At 37.7% G+C, this 24,130-nt stretch overlaps 1 pseudogene; it reads right to left on the reverse strand.

Moving 5' to 3' along the window:
- Positions 1–16,486: 16,486 nt before the first annotated feature.
- On the reverse strand, positions 16,487–17,348 carry LOC129659154 (40S ribosomal protein S15a-like; annotated as a pseudogene).
- Positions 17,349–24,130: the final 6,782 nt, after the last annotated feature.

The raw sequence follows: 24,130 nt of genomic DNA on the forward strand, positions 1-24,130 counted from the left end.
CAAAAAAAAAAATCCTCTGATTAATGGATCTGGGAAATATTCACAAGTAAGATGAAATTTACTTTTGAACTTTGTCAAGATAAATTTCAACTGTTTTGCTTTAGTAATAGGAAAACAAATGTAAGCCAGAGTTCTAATAATCCATGGCTTCTAAGGATTTAAATCCACTTGTAGACCCAAGATATACACAGACAATAGGTAATAAGCTTTGAACTGTCTATGCCTCTTATTTTGGCAGGTATACATCAGTGCTTTAAAAAAATGAGAGAAAAATTATTGTAACCCAGTGTCGAAGAGGACAACTGTTCAGAGAAGAAGAATGGATAAGATTTGGAGAGTGGCAAAAGAAAATCAGATTATTTTAGCTGAGGGGAACAGCAGGAGAAACAAAGAACAAGGTTCCAAATGAGAAGGACCTCCTCAAAAGACTGTGAAACCAGTTTCCTTTGGGAGAAATCCAGTTTAAAGTATATAGGCTTTCTCTTGAGTTCAATGGGAAGTCTAAGTAGGAGATTGAGCAAGGAATTAATGATTCTTAAGAAATCTAACTTTGAGACCATGTGTACAGCTCATGACTTTCTTCCTCACTCCCTTCCAAATATGCAGCCCTACAACTGCAAAAATTCAAACCAGGATCTTAATACATGACAGAGCCTGGAGGGTGAAAGTGAAAAGTGAAAGTGTTAGTTGCTCAGTCATGTCCAACTCTTTACAACTCCATGGATGGTAGCCCACCAGATTTCTTTGTCCATGTGATTCTCCAGGCAAGAATACTGATTGGAATGGGTGGCCATACCCTTCTTCAGGAGATCTTCCCGACCTGGGCATAAAACTCAGTTCTCCTGCATTGCAGGCAGATTTGTTACCATCCAAGCCACCAGGGAAGCCCCTAATAGGGGTAGTTCTGGTATAAGTAGCTATACGTGGCAGGTAGTTAACTTTCCACATCTAAATGCCAACACTTTTAGAAAAACTATTGTTGAATAGCCCATACTAATGCTTATTTTTGTTGTTGTTGTTAGTTTTGATGTTAGTTTTTCATCACTATAATTTCTACCAGTATCTCTGACAAAATTTCATTCAAGCTCAACTCTTAAGAATTCCTAACAGGTGACCAAATGTTTAGTAAAAGCATTTTTTAAGTACCATAGTTTCTTAGTAGTTGCCCATTCTTTTATTCTCATCAAACCTAAACTTTGTGTCTCTAGGCTTCTGGATCTTATGAAGAGTGTCAGAACTAAAATATTCTTGCTGAAGTATCTCTCCTCCTCAGGAGGCTTGTTTTGTGTTTTATTTCTAATGCTTTCAGGGATGGTTGTCCTGTAAGAGTAGGAGAAGGTAAACATAGCTGTTTACTTACATCTTCTATCCTAAACTACCTAAAACGCCTATGTTTTGCTGAAAGTTTAATTTTTGTTTTAGGTTTGAAAGATTAACAAAAGAAACCACTTATCATGAACAATAAACAATTTCAATATTTAAGAGAGAATTAATTGACTTAATTTCAGTATACAGTCATTAAAAGAAAAGAAAGAAATAATAGAGAAAAGTAACAGCATATATATACATCACCAAATTGGGCTGACCAACATCCAGACTTAAACAGTGCTGAGAAGTCCCTTGTTAACGGCAATCTGGAGTCCCAATTAGGAAAAGGTCCCCAGCAGTGCATCCATCTCATGGTTGATACTTCAAACTGTAGTTTTGGGAACACCCACTTATAATCTCAGGCCACAAGCTGATATCATCAGTTTGCATGCAAAAATGCAGCTCTGTTTTGTTTTTATTTTAACTATTACAATGCTGATTGTTTCATTTGGTAAGTCATAGGATTTCTTTAGACTCCAGGGGCTTGGCCAGACCCTCAGGGGCTCAAGAATTCCAAGACACACTCTCTTTCTTATCTAAAGTGCCACCTAACTTGCTGTGCTTGCAGGCAGACATGGAATCCAAGCAGTCTCCAGGCAGGTCAGAAGCAGGTTAGAAGCCTGCTCTCCTGCGTCTGAAGCCTGAACAAGACTTCCTCCACTTTAATTTGTGTCTGTAGGAGAGTTATAGACCCAAACTACCATGGAGAAATCCAAGTAATATTACAAAATGAGGGAAAGGGTGATCTGTTTATAATAAACATGATCAAATTACTCAATGGCTGATTGTTCCATATGTAATTGGCAAAGTACAAAAAGAGAACCTCTTACCTTATTAACAGTTAGGGGTGATGGAAGATTTGTATACACAAATGAAATACATGCAATTGGAGTCTGGGTGAATGAAGCAGCCTCATGGTCCTCCTATACTTGCTCATGTGATTGCACATGGGAAGGATAATACCATATTAGTGATGATTCCTGGACAGGAAAGATGGAAATATGTGCCATTAACATATTGTTTTTATGGTAAATTAAATTAAAAGATGCTTGTTCCTTGGAAGGAAAGCTATGACAAACCTAGACAATATACTAAAAAGCAGAGACATCACTTTGTCAACAAAGGTCCACATAGTCAAAGCTATGGTTTTTCCAGTAGTCATGTATGGATGTGAGAGTTTGACCATAAAGAAGGCTGAGTGCTGAAGAATTGATGCTTTTGAATTGCAGTGCTGGAGAAGACTCTTGAGAGTCCCTTGGACAGCAAGGAGATAAAACCAGTCAATCCTAAAGGAAATAAACCCTGAATAACCATTGGAAGGACTGATGCTGAAGCTGAAGCTCCAATAGTTAGGCCACCTGATGTGAAGGACTGAGTCACTGGAAAAGACCCTGATGCTGGGAAAGATTGAGGGCAGGAGGAGAAGAGGGTGTCAGAGGATGAGGTGGTTGGATGGTATTACTGACTCAATGGACAGGAGTTTGAGCATGCTCCAGGAGATAATGAAGGACAGGGAAGCCTGGTGTGTGGCAGTCCTTGGGGTCACAAAGAGTTGGACATGACTTAGCGACTGAACAACAACAACATTCTCATAAATAGACTATTCTTGGAAGACTGACTGTAATGTGGATTGTCATTCATACCTCAACCTTCAAGGATATGTTACAGTAAAAGGAAAATATGAAGAAAGCTACTGGGTAATCTTTAGCTAGAGAAATATGAGTCAGACCTGAACTCAGGATAACTTCACCTGCCCAGCAAACAAGCCCTGTTCTTTCTTAACTTGGACATTGTTTGGACAGAATTTATCTGTTTGATAGATTACATAGCACTGGTAGAGATATAGTTCAAGCCTTGACCATTAATGCAAGTGGATGCCTACAACACTTAAACCACATGAACTTAGCTTAACGTATGACAAAAACTTTCTGCAATTGTTTAATGCCTCAGTAATATTTCATCTACACCAAACTAAATCCTTAACTGACATATTTGATTGGACTGTTTACTCTATGCAGGTATTATATTATCTTGCTCAAAAGGATAAGGCCCAAGGCATTTTTAATGTCTGCTAATGAGAAGTCAAGTGGGCCTTAGAAAGCATCACTACGAACAAAGCTAGTGGAGGTGATGGAATTCCAGTTGACCTATTTCAAATCCTGAAAGATGATGCTGTGAAAGTGCTGCACTCAATATGCCAGCACATTTGGAAAACTCAGCAGTGGCCACAGGACTGGAAAAGGTCAGTTTTCACTCCAATCCCAAAGAAAGGCAATGCCGAAGAATGCTCAAACTACCTCATAATTGCACTCATCTCACACACTAGTAAAGTAATGCTCGAAATTCTCCAAGCCAGGCTTCAGCAATACGTGAACTGTGAACTTGCAGATGTTCAAGCTGGTTTTAGAAAAAGTAAAGGAAGCAGAAATCAAATTGCCAACATCCACTGGATCATCAGAATAGCAAAAGAGTTCCAGAAAAACATCTATTTCTGCTCTATTGACTATGCCAAAGCTTTTGACTGTGTGGATCACAATAAACTGTGGAAAATTCTGAAAGAGATGGGAATACTAGACCACTTGACCTGCGTCTTGAGAAACCTATATGCAGGTCAGGAAGCAACAGTTAGAACTGGCATGGAACAACAGACTGGTTCCAAATAGGAAAAGGAATACGTCAAGGCTGTATATTGTCATCCTGCTTATTTAATGTCTATGCAGAGTACATCATGAGAAACGCTGGGCTGGAGGAAGCACAAGCTGGAATCAAGATTGCCGGGCGAAATATCAATAACCTCAGATATGCAGATGACACCACCCTTATGGCAGAAAGTGAAGAGGAACTAAAAAGCCTCTTGATGAAAGTGAAAGTGGAGAGTGAAAAAGTTGGCTTAAAGCTCAACATTCAGAAGACACAGATCATGGCATCTGGTCCCATCACTTCATGGGAAATAGATGGGGAAACAGTGGAAACAAGTGTCAGACTTTCTTTTTTTGGGCTCCAAAATCACTGCAGATGGTGATTGCAGCCATGAAATTAAAAGACGCTTACTCCTTGGAAGGAAAGTTATGACCAATCTAGAGAGCATATTGAAGAGCAGAGACATTACTTTGCCAACAAAGGTCCGTCTAGTCAAGGCTATGGTTTTTCCAATGGTCATGTTTGGATGTGAGAGTTGGACTGTGAAGAAAGCTGAGCACCAAAGAATTGATGCTTTTGAACTGTGGTGTTGGAGAAGACTCTTGAGAGTCCCTTGGACTGCAAGGAGATCCAACCAGTCCATTCTGAAGGAGATCAGCCCTGGGATTTCTTTGGAAGGAATGATGCGATAGCTGAAACTCCAGTACTTCGGCCACCTCATGCGAAGAGTTGACTCATTGGAAAAGACTCTGATGCTGGGAGGGATTGGGGGCAGGAGGAGAAGGGGATGACAGAGGATAAGATGGCAGGATGGCATCACTGACTCGATGGACGTGCGTGAGTCTGAGTGAACTCCGGGAGTTGGTGATGGACAGGGAGGCCTGGTATGCTGCGATTTATGGGGTCGCAAAGAGTCGGACACGACTGAGCGACTGAACTGAACTGAACTGAATGTATACACACGTAAAAAATTATTTAGAGAATAGATTCCTAACAGTCATCTCTAATGGCTTACAAAGTGCCCTGACACCTTGTGCCAAGGAACGTTATCACTATAGTGTAGTTAACACAAGTATCATGTGCCAATTTCATGTGTTACCTATTGTATTTAGAGAAGAATATTGTTCCCTCATTTCATCAGTAATTATTTGGACTTTGATAACCACACCCACTAACTGATAGATTGAGTTAAGGCTACCAAGGGACTGCTATGTGGACCAACTTCTTGCATTTGGGAATCCTACTTATTGGAGAACTCCATTAACTATTGTGAAAGGACTATCTCTCTTAAATCCTATGTTTTTTTAAAACAACCCCCCTCAATTTGTATGTATTGTAACCAATTATGTAGAAACTATTTCTATGTATGGAACCCCTTTTTTTCCGATGCCTAACACATGTTGATCTTGTTAGGTAGGTAGAATAGGGAAAAGGAGTCCAAAATGGTGGTGGCTAAAAGACAAGGAAGGTCAAGGGAAGGTCCGAGGACCAGAGTGGGAACTTCAGGCAGAACAGACAGCACTTTTGGCTAAGCCCAATTTGCATAGGGCAGGCCCAGGTGGAAGAAAAAACATATAAAAGGAGGAGCCAAAGCGCTTTCTCTCAGACTCTCTCTCTCCCGCGTGAATGCGCGTGTGCTCTCTCTCTCTCTCTCTTTCTCTCTTTCTCCCTCCCCACGCACTTCTCCACTCCCTTCTCTTCGAGTCTTGGATTCTCCTGCTATCTTCTAAATAAAATAGAGCTGTAACACTGATTTGCCTAAGAGCTGTAACACGGTTTGTCCAAGACCCGAGAGCTGTGATGCGCCGAGGGCTTTAATGTCCGTTGCTCCAAATCTTTGTTGTGACGAGACAAAGAACCAAGGAACATACACTCGCGTGACAATCTTATATTGGAAGGGGACCACCTATTACTTTCCCCCCCAGGAGAACTCAGGTATTGTGGACACAAATGTTACTCCTTACTCTTTCTGATCCCATATTAGCTTCCCCTTAGAACCCTTATGTAAGGTTTTGCAAGGAACCAAAGATTTACAAAATTTCATAGATAAATGCAATGCTACCTTGATAGAACATTCTGTTGTTACTACTATTGCAGGAGTTGATGTATAAAAACATACTTCTCATTCATGGTGGGGCTTTTTCTTTACTAAATCCCTTACTGCTCAAAAATTGTTTTCTGCTTTGTTTAATCCTTTGTCTCTTTGATTATTCTGTTTCTTTTGACTATTTGGAATTCTTGTATAGAATTAAGAAAGCTGCTTATGTAATTTTGCCTTATTCCTGTGCTCTTCAGCCTAAACAATCCTCAGGCTGACTGTTAGGAAATTAAAATGGAGGAAGTTTGTTCAGGTTTCAGAAGCAGGAGAGTAGGCCTCTGACCTTCCTGTAAGCACAGCAAGTCACAGTAGGCACTTCAGATAAGAAAGGGAGTGGGTCTTGGAATTCTAAGGCCCTGAGGGACCAAGCCTCAGGGGTCTAAAGAAATCCTATGACTCACAAGGTGAAACAAACAGCATTATAAAATTTAAAAAACAAAACAGAGGTACATTTTTGTACATGAACTGATAATGATATCAGTTTGTGGCCTGGGATTATAGGTGGGAGCCTCCAAAACTGCAATTTGAGGTCTCACCCCAATAGGGACTCCAGATTGCTGTTAAGGAGGGACTTAGCACTGTTTAGTCTGGATGTTGGTCAGCTCAATTTGGTGATGTAGGTGTACTGTTAGTTTTTTCTTTTGTTTTTATTTCTTTTCTTTTAATGACTGTATATTTTCTTTTAATGACTTAATGAAATTAAGTCAATTAATCCTCTATTAAATATTGAAATTGTTAATTGTGTGTGACAAGTGGTTTCTTTTCTTAACAAATCCTTTGAACCTAAGATGAAAGTAAAACTTTTGGCAAAACAGGTTATCATTCCTAATACTTGAACCAGGTAAGAATCGCATTGAGACCTTTTGAGGAGGAAAAGGAAAAGGATAGAAGAGGATACCATCCTCTCTCATTAAGTGAAAGTAGCCTTTCTCCTTCGAAGATAGAGGTGTAAATATGAGGGTAAAAAAATACTAAAGGGAATGAAGCAAAAGCATGGCAACAACAAACTTCAGAAAAGAGGTCCCCTCTGCAGAGGCAGACTATATTAAAATGAAATGCTTTTGGCAAGCAAACATAATAGACTCTCAGCTGGCTAGAATAAAGTGATCTGGGTGTAGCAGCATTTTTTCCCATGGATATATGTACTAGTTTTTAAATTTTGAAAAAAGGGATGTTTAATTTTCAAGGATGATGTTTTTTGAAAATAGGTGGTGGGAAAAAGTCCATATTGGTTTACCCTTTTGGGAGACCATGGCTAAACCATCTATATCAGCCAGCTTCCAGCCTCATTTGACCATATATTGGGAGTAAAAGGGGATGATTCATAATTTTATGGGATCCCAGCTTCCAGTGTTGCCCTCACCAACCATTTAACATCTAGAGTTCCTGCCATTTCCATCTTCTTATCCCTAGGCATTTAGAAGAATATTGTTTATTAGATACAGTATTTTCTCATTAAGGATAGGGTTGTTTGCATGTTATATAATTTCCATATTTTTACTTTAACTTATCTATATAATTATATTTGAATTGAGTTTCTTATAGACAGTATATTGTTGAGTCATATATTTTTATCCACTTTGGCAGTCTCTTCTGTGTGTTCAGACCATTTACATTTAATATAATGATGGTGTTTTTGGATTTAGACCTGTCATTTTATTATTTGTTTGTTACCTCTTTTTTTTTTTTCCTCAAATTATTGTTTCCTCTGTTTACTTTCTTTTGGATTATGTGAATATTCTTTTGATATTAAATTTTACTTGTGTTTTCTACTATATCTCTACATAGAACTTTTTATAGGCTAATCTAGGAATTATAGTATACATGCTTAATTTTCTACAATCTACTTAAATCAGTATTTTACCACAAGTGGAAAACAGTAACAGTATTGTAGTCTTCTCCCTCCTCCCTTTATGTTGTAGTTGTCTTATGTATTATGTCCACATACACTGAAAGCTCCATCAGACAATGTTATAAATTTTGCTCTCAATCATACTTTAATAAATTCAAAGGGAGGGAAATTGCCTATCAGAAGCATCCAGATATTTACCATTTCTGTTGCTCATTCCCAAACTTTCAAGTTTCCTTGTAGTATTATTTTCCTTCTTTCTTAAGAGCTATATTTAGTAATTTTTTTTAGTGTAGGTCTGCTGGGAAGAAATTTTCTTAGTTTTCTCTCAGCAGAGATGTTTTACTTCATGTCTGTTTCTGAAAGATATTTTTGTTGCATATAGAATTCTGGATTTGAGGTGTTTTTTTTTTCCTTTCAGTACTTGAAATTTGTTGTGCCATTTTCTTTGTGGTTTCTGATGAGAAATATAGTTATTAAAATTGTTGTTTCTTTTTTTATGACAAACCATTTGTCTCTGGCTATTTTAAAGATTTTTTTTGGTCTTTAATTTATATAAATTTGATTATGTTGATTATGATTTTGGGGTTTATCCTGTTTGTAATTTGCTTAGCTTTTTGAATTTGTACATTTATGTCTTTCACTGAATACGCAAAGTTTTCCTCAAATACATTTTCTTCAGAAACTTTTCCTTTGTACTGCATTTTTCTCTCCTCCTTCTGGTTCTTCAGTGACATAAATGTTAGACTATTCTCTATTGTCACTCATGTCTTTGAAGGTCTGCAAATTTTTTCTTTTCAATTTTTTCTCCTTGTTCAACCTGGATAATTCCAGTTTTTCTACCTTCAAGCTCATTGTCTTGATCCTCTGTCATCTCCACTTGACTGAGTTCATCCAGTGAGTTTTAATTATTATACTTTTAATTCTAAAATTTCCCTTTGGTTTTCTTTTATATCTTCTACTTATTTTCTGAGAGTTTCTATCTTCCCATTCATTCCAACTTGTTCATTAATTCTAATTTGTTCTTACTTTCTGGAGCATTAAAAAAAATAATATCTGCCTTAAAGTGTCTGTCAGTTCCAATATCTGTGTCATCCCAGCACTGGCATTTACTGTTTTCCCATCTGAGTTGAGATTTTCTTGTTTATTCATATGCTGAATAATTTTGGAGTGTATCCTGAACATTTTGAAAATTATATCATAAAACTCTGAGTCTTAATTAAGTTCTATGGAGAATGTTAATATTTTGTTTTACTAGGCATTTGATCAATTGGATTCATGTTGCAAGGTCCAAGTAGATTTCTGTGGATGGTGATTTTGATGTCAGTTCCATTTTTAAAGCCTTTGTAAAGCCATTTAGATCTGTCCAGAATGTATGCCACCCAGTGGCCAGTCTGGGACCTGGGCAGTGGTCTCTCTCTTCATTTAGTTCTTACCTGAACAACTGTTCACTTGTTATTTAAGATCAGATCCATGTATGTGCAACTTGGGAGTAAGCCCAGGAGCTCACAAGCAGATTTACAGAAGTCACTTAACCAAGTGCTTCCTTCTTCCTTATCTGTTACTTTTTGGTCCCTATGGCTCTCCTTTCAGTCCTCTGGACAGAAATCCAGTGTTTTATCTACCCTACTCTGCTGTACACAGTCCACAGCTATATCTATGTTTCAATTAAGAGGAAGGAGAACAGGGAATAAAAGAGCAACCAGAGTTCACTCCACTCTTTTGAAATTACAGGTCCTCTGATTGGAGAGAAATAGTCCCATCCTGCAGAATTAAAGTCACCTGCATGCCTTTGGTGCTGCTGTCCTATAGCCACAGCCATGGAGCTGGGATGAAAGAAAACCAAAAAATAAGACAAAAAGAAAGAAAAAAGTAAGAGATTTTCTCCACTCTCTCTAAAAACTCAGAGATCCCTTTCTCATGTCAGGTCAGAACTAGAGGACTTCTCCAGTAGCTCTCTCTTTGACAGAAGTCAATATCAATTCAATATTGATACTGAAGTGTCAATATCCACTTCTAGGTTTCAGGCTGGCTTGAGTCCAGGCTGGAGGATCCTGGAGTCAAAAAATGTTAAACCCATTACTGGATCTGTAGTATTTCAAATGATGGTCTTCTTCAATCTGTCTGCTGTTTTTTACTTTCAGAATCTTCAAATAGCTGCTCCAGGCATTATGTAAAGGTTTTATGGGTCCATTCAGCTAGAGTGATAGGTTGAAACATATTGATTTTGCCTTAGTCCAATATTTTTAAAATAAATGAATAACATGACAGCATAAAAGCAAGAATAACGAATAAAGTCAACAAGATTGCATGTCAAATTTAGTTGCAAGTAAAAGTTGATATTTTAGTACTGGGTGCTAAAACTAGTCAAATGTTTGCCTCCTGCATGGTAACTGGTGACAAGAGCCAGATATGGATTACCTAGTTCCACACACCAATAGAATACTCATCAGAAGCCAGCATTCATTACTCGGGCTAACTAAAGTAGCTTATTTGCTTAGCTTTCCTGAGAAAATATCCTTGCTTCTGTTTTCTGCTGGATACTTTTATATATCAGAAATCACTTAATAACCACAACTCCTTGGTTGGAGAGTGGGAATTATTTTCAGGTTAAGTGACTTGTCTACTAAGTGACAAATGTTAACTAGATGGATAGGGGGGTGTGATTGGCCTATTGAGTGGAAATACACTGGGAACTAATGGAAGTAGGAGGATAATTAAGCATTTTTTTCATTCATGGAATAAAGTTGGCATTTATTTTCTATAGTCAAGAGCTACTCACATACTGCAAGGAGTATAAAATGGATGGAGAACTAACCACCTCTACAAAGACCAGTGTTGACTGACCTTGCTCATTATCCTAACTTTTGCTGAGCTTTCTCAACTTTAAACTCTACCTTTCTGCTAACTTCTCTCTACTTTAGCTCAATCTGCCATTCTAGATGGTCTACTTCTCTGATGCTAAATGAGTTACTCAATACTTAGTACTTTTTCATTTATGCTAGAGTTTAATAAGAAAAAAACTATCCCTGGTCAGAATCAGGTGCTTACAAAACTTTTGCAAGCCTGAAGTAGCAAAAGTCCCTAATTTTAGATTTAGTACTACAGAGAGACATAGTTGCAGACATCCAGAGTCAGCAATCTGCAGAAATCTGCTGACGCTTTCGGAACTCCTTCCTAGCATCCAGAAAGGTGGATGGCGTTAGAAAGCAGAATCTGCAAAAACTCATATCTAGGAAGTCTACACTCCCACCTACTGTCATAGGAGAAAGAATATGTCTTTTGTTTCTTCTGCCTTGTAAGAGTATATGTCATTGGTAGAACACTGAACAAATTCAAAACCTAGGCAAGGGCATCTAGGAAAGAAGTATAGTAAGCTCCCTCCTAGGCCTTCCAGCCCTGACAATACAAGAAGAGGACTAAAGGGGGTATGAAGTATTCTTCATTACTAAATCATAACACATTCTTCAATATTAAATGCCAACAGTTAATATTAACAAACTAATAATGTTTAATTCTGGTGTTAAAAAAATAAACAAAACATGTTTTTCATGTGGCAAGTCAGACCTTGGTTGGTATTGACCCTTGTGAAAGAATTTCATTAGTCATAACACATTTGGTAATCATATAGATGCAGTGTTAAGTTTTGATTTTGCACGTAGTCTGAGACTACTGAAAATGATAGTATTAAAAATATAACGTAAAAGCAAACAAAATGTAATGTAATGTAATGACCCCCAATGCTGAGATTTTTTAAATTACCATTCTATTGTTGGTGTTTAATGATCTATTTGAATGCAGAAAACCTCAATACCACAAGGAGTCTATAACTGGAATGAACATTTTGGAAAATATTAGAAAACATTTGAACTCACTGTAAATTGAGTTAATGTGGATAGTTGTGATAAATAGTCTTATTAAAAATTGGTTAAAGAATAGAATGTACCCAGAATTTACAGTAAAATATACTTATTATAGAACTGTAGAAAGCATGACACATTTTTTTATGAATAAAGGCATTATTTTTTTCATTAAAAAATCTGAGCAAAGTTAAGGAAAAAATATTTTAACTTATGGGTATTTTACTCCTACAGATGTGCATATTCCAATGGTTTCTTTTGAGAAATACTCATTTCACACTTGAATTTAACAATTTAAAATCTATCATTAGATTTAAAATAATTCTAATGGTCTCAAAATGAATCTTAAGATACTTTCTTAAGCTATGACCAATCTAGACTGCATATTAAAAAGTAGAGACATTACTTTGCCAACAAAGGTCCATCTAGTCAAAGCTATGGTTTTTTCAGTGGTCATGCATGAATGTGAGAGTTGGACCATAAAGAAAGCTGAGTGACGAAGAATTGATGCTTTTGAACTCTGGTTTTGGAGAAGACTCTTAAAAGTCCCTTGGACTGCAAGGAGATCCAATCAGTCAATTCCTACACGAAATTGGTCCTGATTATTCATTGGAAGACTGATGCTGAAGCTGAAGCTCTAATACTTTGGCCACCTGGTGCAAAGAACTGACTCATTGGAAAAGACCCTGATGCTGAGAAATACTGAAGGCAGAAGAGAAGGGGATGACAGAGGATAAGATGGTTGGATGGCATCCCTGACTCAATGGGGACGAGTTTGAGCAAGCTCCAGGAGTTGGTGATGGACAGAGAAGGCTGGTGTGCCACAGTCCATGGGGTTGCAAAGAGTTGGACACGACTGTGAATGAACTGAACTGAAGATACTTTCTCAGCCTTTCAAAATAGGACACCTCATCTTCTATTATCTCATATTTCTAATATTTCTATTACCTAATATATCCAGAATGAAAGAATTATAAATTAAACCACACACGTGCACATACATACACAGGCACATATGCACATACACACACATAAACACCCCCAAGTGAAGCATTTTGAAGTTAAATATCTTTTGGAGGATGTTAATGCTGAAAAAAAGATGGAGTAATTTCACTTCATCAGAACTAGATAGAACAATATTTACAAATAATGGATATCATATTACTAAATTTATATATACACTGATTTTTTAAAGGGATTATAGTAAAATGAAGTGCAATTTTTGTCTCTGTAGACCAAAGCTGTATCCCAGCAGTCTGCTATCCATTTACTCAATTGTTCAGTTCCAGTATACTTGGATAGCAGCAGAATTACTGACTTATAACCCAGTAGGTAACAGCTTTATCAACTAGTGCCGTGCTGTGCTAAGTCACTTTAGTCCAGTCTGACCCTATGCGACCCTGTGGACTGTAGCCTGCCAGGCTGTGCTGTCTATGGGATTCTCCAGGCAAGAGTACTGGAGTGGGTTGCCATGTCCTCCTTCAGGGGATCTTCCTGACCCAGGGATTGAACCCATGTCTCTTAAATCTCCTTCACCGGCAGGTGGGTTCTTTACCTTCAACTAGAATACAGTTCTTAATGTGGGGCTCCTTTTGCCTTTACTCTTACAGTCTCCACTTATTACCATAGTTACTTAGATCAGCCCCTTTCCCCTCAACCCCTGCAGAGAGGTTGTTTTATGTTATTTCAGATGTTCTTATCATAGTCTAAATTCTTTCCTGGTATCCCCAAACCTCCTAAATGATTGTTTTAAATATTATATACATTGATGTTCACTCGTTGTGCTATAAAGTTCCACAGATTTTGACAAGTGCATGTTCATGTGTCACGATTACATACAGAAAAGTTTTGCTGCCTAAAAATCCCTTGTGCCTGATCTTATCTTAGAACCCTTGACAACTACTGCTCTTTTATTTCCTCTACAGTTTTGTCTTTTATAGAATGTTATATAATTGGATTATACAGTCTGTATTTTTGCTACTTGGTAGCTCATTTTGTTTTATTGCTGAATAATATTCCTGAATAATATTCCATTGTACAAATGTACTCCAGTTTAGCCATTCACCTATTGAGGGATTTCTTCCAGTTTTTGGTGATTATGAATAGGCTGCTATTAACATAAGTGTGCAGGTTTGTAAGTTTTCAACTCAACTGGGTGTAACCTAGGTAAATACCTAGGAGTGTGACTGCTGAACTGGATTATGAGACTACTTATAGCATTGCATGAAACTGCCAAATTGTCTTTCAAAGCAATTGTAGCATTTTCCATTCCCAACAGGAAGAGATGAGAGTTCCTTTTGCTCTGCACTCTAACCAACATTGTCAGTATTTGGTATTATCTGTTTAAATTTTAACTTCTAATATGTATGTAGTGGTATTTCATTGTCATTTTAATTTGAAGTTCCCTAATCAAATATCTTTTTATAAATACTTGCCATTTGTATGTCTTCTTTGGTGTGTTGTTTTTTCAGATCCTTTGCCCATTTCTTAAGTGGGTTGTTTGTGTTCTTATTGTTGAGTTTTAAGAGTTCTTTGTATATTTTGGAAATAAGTCCTTTATCAGATATGTGTTTTACAAATATTTTCTCCTTTTCTGTGGTTTGTCTTTTGATTCTCTTAAAAGTATCTTTCACAAAGCAGAAGTTTTAAATTTCAATAAAGACAACATTTTATTTCATATTGTGGTTTTTATATTGTTTCTAAAAACTCATCATCAAGCCCAAAGTCTGAGATTTCCCTCTATGTTTTCTTCTAAAAGTTCTATAATATTGTGATTTAAATTTAGATCTAAATACATTTTTAGTATTTTTTTGTTAAAGGTATAAGGTTTGTGTCTAGATTTATTTATTTTTGCTTATGGATGTGGAATTGTTTCAGCATATTTTCTTGAAAAGATTATCCTTTCTCCATTGAATTGTCTTTACTCTTTTGCCAAAGATCAGTTGACTGCCTCTGTGTGGGTCTAATTTATGTATTTGTTCTTTCATCTGACTTAACTATTTAAGCTTTGTAAAAAGTCCTGAAGTTGGGTAGTGTCAGTCCTCTGACTTTGTTCTTTTATATTGTGTTAGATATTCTCAACCTTTTGCTTGTTCACATAGACTTTAGAATGGTTTCATTGATATCCACAAAATAGCGTGATGGAATTTTGATATGGTTACAACAAATATATAGATTGAGTTGAGAAAAAAATCATTGTATCAACAATATTGAGTCTTCCAATCCATGACTATCTCTATACTTATTAAGATCTTCTTTGATTTCTTCCATTAGAATTTTATACTTTTCCACATAGAGATCCTATACATATTTTCTTAGATTTAAGTTTTATTTTGGGGGTGCTATCATTAATTGTATTGTGTTTTCAATTTCAAAATCCAATTGTTCATTGCTGGCATGGAAGAAAACAACTGACTCTGGCAAACTAACTAGCATCTTGCAAACTTGCTCTAATCAGCTATAGTTTCAGAACTTTTGAAAGTTTTTCTATAGAGAAGATCATGTCAGCTGTGAACAAAAGATTATTTCATTTCTTCCTTCTTAATATGTATACTTTTAATTTCTTTGTCTTATTGAACCATCTAGGACTTCTAGTATAATAACGAATATAGGTGGTAAGAGAGGATATTTTTACCTTGTTCCTGACTTCCTGGCAAAGCATCTAACTTCTCACCATTAAATATGTTAGTTTTAGGTTTTTTGGTAGATGCTCATTACCAAATTGAGAAAATTCCTGTCTATTACTAGTTTGCTGAATATTTTAAAAATGAATTATTCAATCTTGATTTTGTCAAGTGCTTTTTTTATTAATACAATTATATAATTTTTCTGCTTATACAATCTTCATCATATGAACCTGGGGGCAGGGATCCTAGAGTAAAACCTCAGGAAACTGTGAGGGCAGCCACTAAGACTGGACTACCAAGATTTTTCAACTCTCAAATTGGTCCACACTCAGCCTCTATCAATTCATTAAAATTAAAAATTTAATCTTCCAATGAGTACACAGCTTCAGCAGTTTCTGTTCCTAATGAATTGGTATTTGGGATTCTTTATATTCACCTGTCTCTCCAGATTTCAGAGTGGCAGTTTGTCCTCTGACGTTCTTTCTCTGATGAGTCTAATGAAAGTCAATGAATCAGTTTGCTTGAGTTTTTTTTCTTGTCCTGAAAAGGGAAGTGGTGACTTCCATGCTCTTTATATGTCAAAGCCAAAACTGAAGGTAGACCTGAATCTCTTCTTCATGTCTACAGTCAAACAACAAGATTTCAAAACTTCTTGTCCAGTCCCTGCATGCATGCATGCTAAGTCACTTAAGTCATATCTGACTCTTCACAACACTGTAGCTCACCAGGCTCCTCTGCTCATGGGATTCTCCAGGCAAGAATACTGTAGTGGGTTGCCACGACCTCCTCTAGGGGATCTTCCTGGCCCAGGGACTGAACCTCCATCTCCTGCAAATCTTGCATTGCATGTGGATTCTCTACCACTGAGCCACTGGGGAAGCCCAGTCCAGTCCCTACTAGCCAGCTAAGGGTTGATATACCATCCTATTCCCACTTCCTTGCTCTAACACTCTCTGTGGGCTTGTTATTGTTGCTCTTCTATCTTTATTTTTTTTAAGGAAGCATCACAGTCCTCTGAGGCATTTTATTTGTATGTATTACATCCTTAGAAAAAGAATCTAAGGATTTTCCCTCCTGTGTGTTTTCATCTTGCTTCTTCATGGTACATGATACCAGCTGAGGTTGTCAGTACAATGAAACTGACGGGATGGGAACAGGTTATTCTGCCATTTTTCTAGATCTTTGAGTTGCACATCAAATCTGGGGCCGATCATTCCACGCTTATTTAGCCTGCCTGTGAGGTTCACAACAATTTTCCTAGCCCTGTGATCATTAATGATTTCAAATTCGCCAATGTAACCATGCTTCATCATCACTGTTAGAAACCTGACAATAACTTTGGAGCACGACCTAATAAGGACCTGGTGTTTGCCTCTCTTTTCAGCATTGTTGATACTCTTGAGATCATCAGCCAGGACATTCATGCACACCATTCTGGCGGCACGGAAAGATGGCGGACAGAGCTATTCTGTCTTTAAAGATATGACCTAAAATAATGATGACCACAATGATGACTTAGGAGGACACTCCAAAGGTTTGAGTCTGAGAAAACTTATGTCCTTCGGTTTTTCAGTGTTTTCATGACTGTTAACAACAATGTAATTTTCACTGCTTTACAGATAAAAAAACATCACAATGATATCCCCACAACATGATTATCAGCTATGGTAACTGAGACGGGGAAAGTTATGTTTGATCTTTTAATGCTTCTGCTACTCAGGCTTTTTCTGTATATTTCTACTCCAGTTAAGACAGATTTGTATGTATAATCTTTCTCAGATCAGTGAACTAGCACCAGGACACCAAATTTCCATTAATATTGTTACCTTTTTAGAGATAGCCTTTAATTAACCAGGTTCTGACTTGAGCAGCACTGTTCTGGTGAGGTATGTGCTTGTGTCTAAGTCAGTGGGTCACTTGGTATCTCCCTACCTACTTGCTAGAAATTGTATTCCTTATCTCATAGCGTATATTGGTACAATAAATGACTGCACCATTGTCATCTTCTCTGGCCATATGATCTCATTACATCACACTTGAAATTGATGAGAACATTTCTCATGTTTGGTAAATAGGCCAGATGGACACAGAGAGTCAAGCAAAATGAAGAAACATAAGAATATTTTCCAATCTAAAGAACAAAATAAAACTCCAGAAGCAGATGTTAATGAAACAGGTAAGTAATTTAGCTGTTAAAGAGTTCAAAATAATGGTCATAAAGATTCTCACTACTGTCAGAAGAACAATACATCAACAAAGTAAGAATATCAGCAGAGATAAAAATATAAGAAAGTACTAAAAAAAAACCCTACAAAGATGAAGAATACAATAACTGAACTGAAAAATTTAAATTGAGGAGCTCATCAGTATACTGAAAAGTGAAAGTGAAGTCGCTCAGTCGTGTCCCACTCTTTGGGAACCCATGGGCTGTAGCCTATCAGGCTCCTTCGTCCATGGGATTTTCCAGGCAAGAGTGCTGGAGTGGATTGCCATTTCCTTCTCCAGGGGATCTTCCTGACCCAGAAATCAAACCTGGGTCTCCCACATTGCAGGCAGACGCTTTACCGTCTGAGCCACCAGGGAAGCTGACAAAGCAAAAGAAAGAATCAGTGAACCTGAAGATAAGGTGGTAGAATCCATCCAATCAGAAGAGGAAAAAGAAAAAAGGAATGAAAAGAGTAAAGACAGATCAAGGAAATTATGGGAAAGCATCAAGCAGCCCAATATATATATTGTAGGGGTCTCAGGAGGAGGAGATAGAGAAAAAGGGGCAGAAAGCTTATTCAAAGAAATAATAAATGAAAATTTCCTTAACCCATGGAAAGAAACAAATATCTATTTGAAGTATCTTCAAATATCTTCTATTTGAAGCTCAGTTCAGTTCAGTCGCTCAGTCGTGTCCGACTCTTCGTGACCCCGTGGATCACAGCATGCCAGGCCTCCTTGTCCATCACCAACTCCCAGAGTTCACTCAGACTTACGTCCATTGAGTCAGTGATGCCATCCAGCCATCTCATCCTCTGTCGTCCCCTTCTCCTCCTGTCCCCAATCCCTCCCAGCATCAGAATCTCTTCCAATGAGTCAACTCTTCGCATGAGGTGGCCAAAGTACTGGAGTTTCAGCTTTAGCATCATTCCTTCCAAAGAAATCCCAGGGCTGATCTCCTTCAGAATGGACTGGTTGGATCTCCTTGCAGTCCAAGGGACTCTCAAGAGTCTTCTCCAACACCACAGTTCAAAAGCATCAATTCTTCGGCGCTCAGCTTTCTTCACAGTCAAGAAGAGATAAGAAAGCCTTCCTCAGCGATCAATGCAAAGAAATAGAGGAAAACAACACAATGGGGAAGACTAGAGATCTCTTCAAGAAAATTAGAGATACCAAGGGAACATTTCATGCAAAGATGGGCTCGATAAAGGACAGAAATGGTATGGACCTAACAGAAGCAGAAGATATTAAGAAGAGGTGGCAAGAATACACAGAAGAACTGTACAAAAAAGATCTTCATGACCCAGATCATCATGATGGTGTGATCACTGACCTAGAGCCAGACATCCTGGAATGTGAAGTCAAGTGGGCCTTAGAAAGCATCACTACGAACAAAGCTAGTGGAGGTGATGGAATTCCAGTTGAGCTATTTCAAATCCTGAAAGATGATGCTGTGAAAGTGCTGCACTCAATATGCCAGCAAGTTTGGAAAACTCAGCAGTGGCCACAGGACTGGAAAAGGTCAGTTTTTATTCCAATCCCAAAGAAAGGCAATGCCAAGAATGCTCAAACTACCGTACAATTGCACTCATCTCACATGCTAGTAAAGTAATGCTCAAAATTCTCCAATGGAATATTACTCAGCTATTAAAAAAAGAACACATTTGAGTCAGTTCTAATGAGGTGGATTAAACTGAGCCATTATACAGAGGGAAGTAAGTCAGAAAGAGAAACACCAGTACAGTATATTAATGAATATATATGGAATTTGGAAAGACGGTAACAATGGCCCTACATGCAAGACAGCAAAAAAGACACAGATGTAAAGAACAGACTTTTGGACTATGTGGGAGAAGCTGAGGGTGGGACAATATGAGAGAATAGCATTGAAACATGTATATTGTCATATGTAAAATAGATGACCAATGCAAGTTCAATGCATGAAGCAGGGCACCCAAAGTTGTTGCTCTGGGACAACCCAGAGGGATTGCGTGGGAAGGGAGGTGGGAGGGTGGTTCAGGATGGTGGGGCACATGTACACTCATGGCTGATTCATGTTGATGTATGGCAAAACCACTACAATATTGTAAAGTAATTGCCTCCAATTAAAACAAATAAATTTATTTAAAAAAAGAATATGGCAAGGAAACTGAATAGACATTTTTCCAAAGAAGATATCCAAATGGCCAACAGATCCATAAAAAAGGTGCTCAACATCACTAATCATCATGGAAATGCAAATCAAAACTATAATGAGATACCACCTCACACTTGTTAGAATGGCTATTATCAAGAAGACAAGTGATAACAAATGCTCGTGAAGATGTGGGGAAAAGGGAGTCCTTGTGCACTATTGATGGGAATGTAAATTAATTGTCACTTATGGATAACAGTATGGAGGTTTCTCAAAAAATTAAAAATAGAACTACCATGTGTTCTAGAAATCTCACTTCTGGATCTATATTCAAGGAAGTAAAAATAAGAGTTAAAAGATACCTGCAGCCACATTATTTATTGTAGTACTATTCACAATAGTCAAATACAGAAACACCTTTTAAGTGTCTGTTAGCAGATGAATGGATGAAGATGTTGTTTACATACACAATGGAATTTTGAAGTCATGAGAAAGAAGGAATTTCTGCCATTTGCAACAACATGAATGGCCTATGAGATATTATGCCACATGCAATAAGTCAGACAGAAAAAGACAAAAACAACATGGTTTCACTTATCTGTTGAAACTAAATAAAATGTCAAGCTCATAGAAATAGAGTGCAGAAGAGTGGTTGACAGGGACTGGGCAGTGGGGGAAACAGAAAGAGGCTGGTAAGAGTATACAAACCTTCAGCTCTGAGACGAATAAATTCTGAGTACCTAATATAAAATATGATGACTGTAGTTGATAATACTGTGTTGTACAAATTAAAGTTGCTAAGAGAGTAAAACTTGAATGTTCTCTCATATGCAAAAAAGATAAATATATGAGGTGATGGATGTGTTAATTAACTAGATGAGGGATACTCCTATGACCACAAGGCACATATTAAATATTTTATGGTTTTATATATGAATTACACCTCAATGAAGCAGAAATATTTTTAAAAGATAAAAAAGAAAATCAGAGAATCTGCAATGGGAGTGCTTTTTGGAAACATTAAGGAAGAGGTAAAATAACAAGTGTAAAGGATTCATTAGATATTCACAGCTGCAAAGTAGAACAGGGTGATGTGTTGGGCTTTTGTCTTCAATTCCAGCAGCCAACTATGAGTGAAGAGAGACAGTCTTTCAAGGGTAGCCATGACTTTTTCCATCTAGAGCTGTCCAGAGTTGATCATTGTGATCTGGGGATATAATTGTGATGTTTCTCAGACTGCAGAACAGTGAAAATTACACTGTTGCTAATTAGCAGTCAGGAAAAGATCAGACAACCAAGAAACATATGTTTTCTCAGGCTCAAACCTCTGTAGATTCCTCCTGGATGGACAATGTGGTGATCGTTCTAAACTCTCATAGGTTGAAACTTCTGCTAAAAGTGGCTAGAGGCACATGGCTTGCATATCTTGATAAAGTTTCTAGAAATCTAAAGTTGTGATGATCTTATTAATCCCTTCCAATGTTACAATCTTTTCCAGTCATACCTCTTTTAGGATTCATTTTGATATTTGGCAAAACTAATACAATTATGTAAAATTTAAAAATAAAATAAAATTAAAAAAAAATAAAATTAATAAAAAATAAAATGTTGTATTTTCAGCTCACTTCTTCTCTAACTTTGTGTTACCCAGAGTCTAATTCACTTTTATCTTAATCATGTAAGAAAAGTTAAAGAAGTTAGTGAATCTCTAATGAACACTAAGGGGGAAAGGGGGGTTGAGGTGAATTGAGAGACTGGGACTGATATGTATACACTAGTATGTATAAAATAGATAACTAATGAGAACCTTCTGTATAGCACAGGGAACTCTACTTAATGCTCTGTGGTGACCTAAATGGGAATGAAATCCAAAAAAGAGGGGATATGTGAATCAGTTCAGTTCAGTTCAGTCACTCAGTTGTGCCTGACTCTTTGCGACCCCATGAATCGCAGCATGCCAGGCCTCCCTGTCCATCACCATCTCCCGGAGTTCACTCAGACTCACGTCCATCAAGTCAGTGATGCCATCCAGCCATCTCATCCTCTGTTGTTCCCTTTTCCTCCTGCCCCCAATCCCTCCCAGCATCAGAGTCTTTTCCAATGAGTCAACTCTTTGCATGAGGTGGCCAAAGTACTGGAGTTTCAGCTTTAGCATCAGTCCTTCCAATGAACACCCAGGACTGATCTTCTTTAGGATGGACTGGTTGGATCTCCTTGCAGTCCAAGGGACTCTCAAGAGTCTTCTCCAACACCACAGTTCAAAAGCATCAATTCTTTGGTGCTCAGCTTTCTTCACAGTCCAACTCTCACATCCATACATGACCACTGGAAAAACCATAGCCTTGACTAGATGGACCTTTGTTGGCAAAGTAATGTCTCTGCTTTTCAATATGCTATCTAGGTTGGTCACAGCTTTCCTTCAAAGGAGCAAGCGTCTTTTAATTTCATGGCTGCAGTCACCATCTGCAGTGATTTTGGAGCCCCAAAAAAGAAAGTCTGACACTGTTTCCACTGTTTCCCCATCTATTTCCCATGAAGTGATGGGACCAGATGCCATGATCTGCATCTTCTGAATGTTGAGCTTTAAGCCAACTTGTTCACTCTCCTCTTTCACTTTCATCAAGAGGCTTTTTAGTTCCTCTTCACTTTCTGCCATAAGGGTGGTGTCATCTGCATATCTGAGGTTATTGATATTTCTCCCGGCAATCTTGATTCCAGCTTGTGCTTCTTCCAGCACAGCATTTCTCATGATGTACTCTGCATAGAAATTAAATAAGCAGGGTGACAATATACAGCCTTGATGGACTCCTTTTCCTATTTGGAACCAGTCTGTTGTTCCATGTCCAGTTCTAACTGTTGCTTCCAGACCTGCATATAGGTTTCTCAAGAGGCAGGTCAGGTGGTCTGGTATCCCCATCTCTTTCAGAATTTTCCACAGTTTATTGTGATCCAGACAGTCAAAGGCTTTGGCTAGTTAATAAAGCACTATGTGAAATACATATAGCTGATTCACTTCACCATATAGCAGAAACTAACAAAACATTGTAAAGCAACCATACCCCATTTTTTTTTTAAAAAGCAGAAAAAAATAATGTAATCTCTACACATCAATGCTTCTCCAAAATAAAAATCCTATACAATCCTACATACTTTGAGTGAAATAACCTATCTGGTGTCACATCCATTCTTCCAAAAACCTTAATTACCTCATGTACTATTAATAATGACCTGGGTTTGATCCCTGGGTTGGGAATATCCCCTGCAGGAGGGATGGCAACCCACTCCAATATTCTGGCCCGGAGAATTCCATGGACTGTATATCCATGGGGTCACAAAGAGTTGGACATGATTGAACAACTTTCACTTCATTATTAATAATATTAATCCCTGAAGATTTGAGTAGACTATCTTCAGACTGAGGTAGAACTTTCATTTTGTTGCCTCATTTTGCAGCCTCTACATATTGGTTCAAAGAACTAACTCTGGAAATTTCAAGAGATACATTAAAGAATCCCAAATAGTATCCTGTTACATTCTTTCATCATATTTAGCTAAATGCCTACTCTGAGCTATCTATAATAAAGAAGGTAGACAATTCTTTTCAACAAAGATGACTATGTTATTTCCATTTGTCTTATCTCTTTTCTTCCCAAACACCCATAAGTCATCTATTCACACACATCTCTTCTTTTGGAAAAAGAGTTATGGTACAGGGCGAGTTTGTACTGATAGTAAGACTCAGAGGACCACTGAAATTCTCTCCTTGGTATTTAGTGTTTCATTGGCTGCCTGACTCTATATTCCTGATGCTTTGTCAATGTATCAAGCTGTGTTTGGAAAAGAACTTGTCCAAATTCTCCATTTTACCTCCACTTAATGTAACTGGTGACGGCGTGGAAATTCTCTTCAAGGTAAACATGAAGAAACTCTAAGGTGGTAATACTTGCCCTTCAGTTGAAATAATTACCTGGTCTTTACTGACTGCAGACTTTTGGGTGTTGATAGAACACATTCGGCAGGTTCTTTTTAAAAATAGGTAATGATCCTTCAGAGGATGAAACCCCACTTCATAACATGCAATTTTGTTAACCACTCTGTTTAGAAAACTGGGCTCCCTCTGGTTTCCCAGCGCCGGTAGCTCTGCTTGACGCATGAGGTTGGAGCTGCGTCCGTCATGCCACTTTAGATTACTGGATCTCACAGGATGCTACAAGGCAGACACACCCCAGGCTGACTCACTGAGTGGGAAGTTTAAAAAGATGGTTTTCCCCAGCCATCAATTAGATAAACCACATTTTCCAGGAGAAAAACAGCATCTTGAAAAGTTCTTTACAAACAAAGCTCTCTTGC

Source organism: Bubalus kerabau, chromosome 8, assembly GCF_029407905.1.
Source record: "Bubalus kerabau isolate K-KA32 ecotype Philippines breed swamp buffalo chromosome 8, PCC_UOA_SB_1v2, whole genome shotgun sequence".
Lineage (NCBI taxonomy): Eukaryota > Metazoa > Chordata > Mammalia > Artiodactyla > Bovidae > Bubalus > Bubalus kerabau.